Source organism: Gossypium arboreum, chromosome 7, assembly GCF_025698485.1.
Source record: "Gossypium arboreum isolate Shixiya-1 chromosome 7, ASM2569848v2, whole genome shotgun sequence".
Classification (NCBI taxonomy): domain Eukaryota; kingdom Viridiplantae; phylum Streptophyta; class Magnoliopsida; order Malvales; family Malvaceae; genus Gossypium; species Gossypium arboreum.
In genome coordinates, this window is record NC_069076.1 from 69649966 (window position 1) to 69656990 (window position 7025).

Sequence of the window (7025 nt, forward strand, 5' to 3'; positions counted from 1 at the left end):
TTGAGGAAGAACCCATACAAATTTTAGATCGAGAGGTTAAAGTTCTAAGAAGGAAGTCGGTTCCGTTGGTAAAAGTCTTGTATGCGTAATCATGGGAGGAAGAAGCTACTTGGGAGCCGAAGAGATGATGCAACAGCAATACCCTCATCTGTTTGATTAGGTAAATTTCGAGGACGAAATTTCTTTAAGGAGGGTAGAGTTGTAACGCCCAATTTTCGAATTTCGTGAATGTTGACAAAATTTCATGCTTTGATTTTGTCATTTGTGAGTGAAATTATGAAATAGGACCTATGTGAAAATGTTTGAAAATGCGATAGGCTAAATTGAAGTGGCCAAATAAATAGGAGTGCAAAATAGGAGGATTTGCATGATAAACCTCCCATTTTACATGAAGTGGCCAACCATCATGTTGTTGTAGACAAAATGTACACTTGATATCCATAATTTATGGTACAAATTGATACAAATTGATAATGGGTTAGGTAAATGTTCCATGACAATGGATTAGGTAAATATTCCATGATAATGGGTTAGGTAAATGTTTCATGATAATGGGTTAGGTAAATGTTTCATGATAAGAATTACATGTCTTTTGTATTAAAGAATTAAATGGATGAAATATGAAGTTTTATTAAAAGAAAAAGGGGTGAAAAGAACAAAGTTTTGTCCATCTTTGTTCATCATAGCTGAAAGTTAGAAAAGAGAAAGGAGAGGAGAAAACTCTTGAGTATTTGGTCATTAGGAGGAGGAAAATTGAAGGTAAGTTCTTGGTACCTTGCTTCTATTTTGAGGTTCATGAGTTCTTCTTGATTCTACCTTAACTCTTGAAGTATATTTTGATTTTTAGTTGTGTTGTGAGCATTTAGTCATGAATTAAAATGAAGGAAATGGTTGTTGTTTCATGTTCTTTTGATGAAAAATGGAAGATAGGTGAAGTTGAGCCAAACAAATGAGCATGCATGTGCCTTAGATGTTAAAGGGAAAAATCAGCTAACATGTTGTGCTTTAAAATGATGAAATGGAGATTATACTTAAGTAAAATCATAGATTTGTGATGATTGATTGGTGATATACATGTTTAAATAACATGCATGGAAGGTATGTGTGAAAGAGTGATTTGGTAATAAATCTGCTTGGGACAGCAGCAGTAACGTGACTTTGGAAAATCACCATAAATTGTGGGAGATGAATTAGAAGCTGAATAAATTATTTAATTAAATCTTATTGAGTCTAGTTTCTAATGAAATAAACAAGAACATATTTTGAATTTTGTACAATGATAAATTTGATTCGTAATGAAGAGTGGTCAGATTAGTCAAACAGTGAAACATGGGAAACTTTGAGAAAAATCTGGTATTGATTGGCCATACCAAAAATTCTGAAAATTTTATGGATAAAAGATATATGAGTCTATTTTCAGGGAAAATTAACGGCACTTGATTTGGAGTTTCGTAGCTCCAGTTATAAATGATTTATTGACTGTTGCTCAGGAAGACAGCTTGCAGTGAAATTATGATTATGTGGTAAACATTGACAAAAATTTGTTAATGAGTTGCTTATTAATTTCTTATAAGCTCACTATGATCTGTTTGGTGTGGTTGGCAGAATATTGTAAGGGGTTAATATGCAGTTTGTATTTGAATAGTTAGATTAACGTGTTAGTAATCCAATTGTAGGCGGTTCGTGTGTGGATCTCATCAACATATCGTCGCAAACAGGTGTGTAACTAACACCCTCTTTCTTAGTCTAGATCGGTAAAAGTCGAAAAGCCGAAATGCCGAAAACCGGTATTTTGTAGATTTACGAGTTGTGAGGTAAATCGATTAATGTTTTTGGTAAGCTGCAATGTTTGGACTGCAAAGTGCATGATTTCTGTGCCCTCGATATTTTGGGGCTTAATGGGCCAAAATTGGAATGATGGGCCAACGGGCCCAATTCGGTAAGAACCCTTGGTAGTGATTCTGTTAGTACGTGAAAGGTAGGAATATGCATGAAAACCCTAAAATAGATAAATTACTGAAATACCTTTAAAAGTGGAAATTTTACGCTTTTACCCAGGAGATAAATTACCAAATACCCTGGGTTAAATTGACCTAAATGCATGTTTGATCGTTGTTATTTATGCATGCCATGTTGTTATTATCTGATGCATGGACCGGGATATTGACGGAGGAAGTACTGAAAGTGGCTTGTCCACGTCTTGGAGGCTTTGCCTCAATTTTTCGATAATCGAGCAAAGAAGGTCAAGAATCGTGGAGTTGTTAATGGGTGGGTTGAGCTATTCCCACATGGAGTGTATGGTGGTACGGTGGAGTGTAGTGGTTGGTGGGTTGAGTAGTCTCCCAAATGGGCTTGCATATGTTTACTGATGTTGCATGTATTTTGAAATGGGCATATGGGCCATCTTGTTATCTGAATAAGGGCTAAGGCCCGCTTTATTGTAATCTGAAAAGGACTCGCCCAAGACCACTGTTACTTGAATGGGCTTAGGCCCAATGGGCTTGAGTGACTTGGGCTTTGAATGGGTTTTCCTTACACACTGAGTTTCCCAAACTCACCCCTTCTTTAACCTTGCAGGTGAGTCTTGATGTGGGTGACTTGGAGCCGAGGATTCAGAGTGGCCATTGTGAACACTTTTGGGTTTGAAAAAGAGACTGGTTTTCTTAAGTTATTTTTAATTACTATTTAAGTTTTGGGTTGTAATAAGGCCATTTTAACTTTATTTTCTTCTTTGATTTTCCGAGATTATATTATTTTAAACAACTTTAAATTGATGGATAATAATAATTCAAATGGGCTAGACTTAGGGCACGATTTCAAAACGATATTTTTTAAATAACTCGATGACACGAATATTCAATTTACCAAAGATAACCACTCAAAGAAATTTCAACTTGTTATAACCAAGTGTGGCAATGGATGTGGACATGTCTAGGATTGGATCCAATCGGAGAGCTTGGTACTTAAGCAGCCTTTATGGCTCACCTCCTCTGTTATGGATACCTACCTGGTGCCCAGCTTCCATTCACTTGGTTAGTTTGACAAAATTCGGCTTTTTTTTAAAACACTAAAAAGGGAACACGGGTTTTTGACTTCAAAGTGGCATGTCGGATTCGGCCTTAACGTCTGGGCCGGGTTTGGGGTGCTACATGTATAATATTACCATTAAGCATAATATAATCCAACCATAAGCTTGGCACAAGCCTAAGCATTACCAACTACTTATATTATTGTATACACATAATTCACTTGTAATATCATAAGGTAAGTCATTGCACATGAACAAATTCATTTTGAAATCATTAATTTCATGAACATAAATATACTTTCATTGAACATTTCTTTTTCAGTCATTTTCATAGATTTATAATATATGTCAATTGAAAAATTTTTGTTCCTTTCCTTTTTATGCCTGTTGAACTAGCAGCTTAACTCAAATGCTCAGGTAGCTACACCATACCAAGGGCATCATAGATGCGTAACTGGGGCACCAAGTGCAATTAGGGGTACCGAAGTGCAAACAGGGGCAAAGATGTGCATTCAGGGGTACTAAAGTACAAACAAGGGCACGTAAGTGCAATTAAAGGTACCGAAGTACAAACGGGGGCACGTAAGTGCAATCAGCGGTACCGAAGTATAAATAGGGGCACGTAAGTGCAATCAAGGGTACCAAAGTACAAACAGGGGCACATAAATGCAATCATTCAATAATTAGCTATGAGCATTTAATTACAAAACTATATTATACAAATGCAAGTAGAAATTTATTTAAGTATTGAAATACTATGAACTTACTGGCTAAATTGCAGAAATAACTAAGTACAGGGGCTATTTGGTAATTTTTCCTTCTCCTCAATCTTTCACTCGTTCTTGATCTAAAATAATGATTTTATTCAATTCATTAATTTGGACAGAAAAACCAATTCATTTTATGCAATTTAGTTCTTTTTTATATTTTTACAAATTTATCCTCAACTTTTCATTTTTATTCAATTTAGTCCTATGTCCTAGTCTTGCAAATAAACCAATTTTATTGTCGAATGTTAATAGCTTCCAATTCAGCTCATTTTTGCAACAATTTCACATCAAGTCATTTTTTTTTACTATTTCAACAATTTAGTCCCTAATCGGTAAATTTATCAAAATCACTTAACAAAATACTTGTAAATAACAACCAATACCTCAAATTCATCATTTAATATCTAAAATAAAAAATATTGATCAATGTTAACATTCAAAATCCTTAACAGTTTCAAAAAAGAAGGTACGGGCTAACTGGACCTAATTGTAACTATCTCGAAGACATAAAAATTACGAGAAATAGGTTCAAAACGGACTTACATGCATGAACTATAGCATGATCGAAACTTCAAGCTCTTAACCATGGCTTTCATTTGAAGAAGGAGAAACTAATTTAGGAAGATAACTTTTGTTTCTTATTTTTTTAACCTTTTTTCTTTTATTTTAATAATAAAATTAACATATAAAACATATAAAGTTAAAAGAATTTAAAGCTTTAACCGTCCACCATCTTAAAAATGGGTACTTCATCCATTAAGCCCATCCGATTATGTTTCCTTAATCAATTAACACCTTTAAACTAATAGCGATTGACTTTTTCAACTATTACGATTTAGTCCTTTTAGCTTAATTAACTATCTAAACATTAAAATTTCTTAACAAAAATTTAATACAATCTTAATAACACTCCTTAAATATTTATGAAAAAATTTATAAAAATATTTATGGCTCAATTTATAGAAACGAGGTCTCGATACCTCATTTTCTAAAACCACTTGACTTTAAGGTCATACCACTTGAACCCAATTATTCTTCTATATAGTATAAATTACCAATTCAAAATTTATTTTAACATCATAATTGACTCGTGAATATTAAATAGTAATATTTACAAACTAGCTCATTGAATTTGTGGCCCCAAAACTATTGTTTCTGACACTACTGAAAAACAGGTTGTTACAATTCTCCCCCCAACGAAAATTTCGTCCTCGAAATTTCTCACTTGATAATAGTTATTCAAATCAAATCTTTCTTTCACCTTTTTAAGAGTATTCCAATAAAAAAATCTATCATAACCCGTTCCTAATAAGACTTTATACCAAAATTTGATATTAAACCTTAACTATAAGCATAACAGATATCTGGAAATTAACTCTAAAATTTCTCGTTGTAATCATGTATACCAGTAGTCTCATCTCAAAAAATTATATACCTTTGTCGCTGTCTGATGTAAATCAATTAGACTATAAACTACCTCATATAAGATGTACCATAAAATCCCGAAATTATTCAGTGCACATATTTGAATGTTTTTCCCTACATTTCAAAATTCTCTAAGGAATTAATGGTTTTACCCTCAATTTCATGATATCCAACCCATCTTAATTCAAGATCATCAGAATGAAACGTTACCATGAACAAAAAATTCTTTTTTGGGTAAGGCTAAAATAAATACCTAACTTAACTGAACAATTTTGATACTTTCCTGTTATAGCTTTACCATCAGTAATATAACTTCCAAGAAATTCCCAATAACCATTTTGACCTAGTTGATATATCTATGTATCATGTCTTCTGGGATCTGAATCCCTCATTTTGGTTGTCTGTCTTCTTGTCCATGATTTCATGAAATTATTCTCGAATCTATAGATAAACTCAACTAGTTCTTCAAGTGAATAATTTGTTCTGACAAAATCATTTGAGTTGATTTTATCAACTTGATATTAAGGTTTCAAATCAATGCTTACTTCTTGTCAATAAAATATGCAAACATAAAATCTATCCTGATCCCGTCATAGTAGCAATCAAAATTCACAACAACTGTATTAGTCCATATGAAGTATAACATCCAGACTTGATTTGTTGACATAATTCAAGATCATCAAAGTGATGAGAACTAGAGTGTGATGCTCAACTTAATCTTCCACCATCTATACTATTTCCACTATTTATCCCTTCTTGAAAGTTAGAAGTTAGACACATAATGAAGCTATTTCAAAAATTAACATCAAAGCTTTGAACCATACTTGAGCCACAACATCAGATCAATTAGGAGGATTATTTTGCTCTTTCCTATGAAAACCTTCTTCCAAACTAAGCACAGTGTTATAATAAGATAAACTTTACAACGATGTAGGTAAAGCTATGCCTCAAGTACCAATAATCCACCCCAAAGCAATGAGAGAAACTCAATACAATTCCAGCACAATAATAAGTGCAACAACATGACATCTATAAAGCTGGGATTTGTGTTAACATGCTTCAATGATCCAACCAAGAATTATAATCGTAACAGATATCATAATTCCAAGTCAATGTGTTCTTTGCAGATAGACCATATATGATAAAATAGATAATAAGAACAATAAGAAAACCAATATAAAGAAATCCCAAATGTAAAGTTCTACTAAACTTTCGAGAATATAACTCATATTGATTGATAAAGAGATCAATGATACTCCGACAAAAATCCAAAAGAAGAATATTAATCAAATGCACTAGAACCAGCTATAACATAAACAACATAAATTCCATATACATAAAGTAGAGCAACAATCGATAGAAGTAGAAAATAGCATAATATGAGTTTTATCTCCGAATCTTTTACTAATATAGAACTAAATAGAATACCAAAAATATAGTGATATTGATCATTAACTAGTCAAATTAACAATATTTGCTTACCATCATCACTACCCAACATCCCCTTACAAAGAGAACCACATCTGGAGATAAAACATCTACATATATCTCTAAGGATAAAAGAACATATAGGATACCTAGAGGATATTATTGTAAGATTGTCGGCCATAACAGTTGCATTTAGATATGTTTATAGTTGACACTATCCCACTGACTACTAAAGTCTTCAATGATCCTATATTATCTCTTTCCACTAGAGAAATCAATTTAAAAGAATTCTCGGCTAACCTGTTATAACACCCCTAACCGGAACAATGTTATGAAACATTACTAGAGTTTACAGAAAAATCATAAATAAATCA

At 32.8% G+C, this 7025-nt stretch overlaps 1 long non-coding RNA gene across 1 annotated transcript; it reads left to right on the forward strand.

Moving 5' to 3' along the window:
- The first annotated feature begins 625 nt into the window (after positions 1-625).
- Positions 626-2763, forward strand: LOC128295577 (uncharacterized). The gene is made up of 3 exons (XR_008286103.1): positions 626-759; positions 1677-1718; positions 2578-2763. It is a non-coding gene; the product is annotated as an uncharacterized LOC128295577 (long non-coding RNA).
- Positions 2764-7025: the final 4262 nt, after the last annotated feature.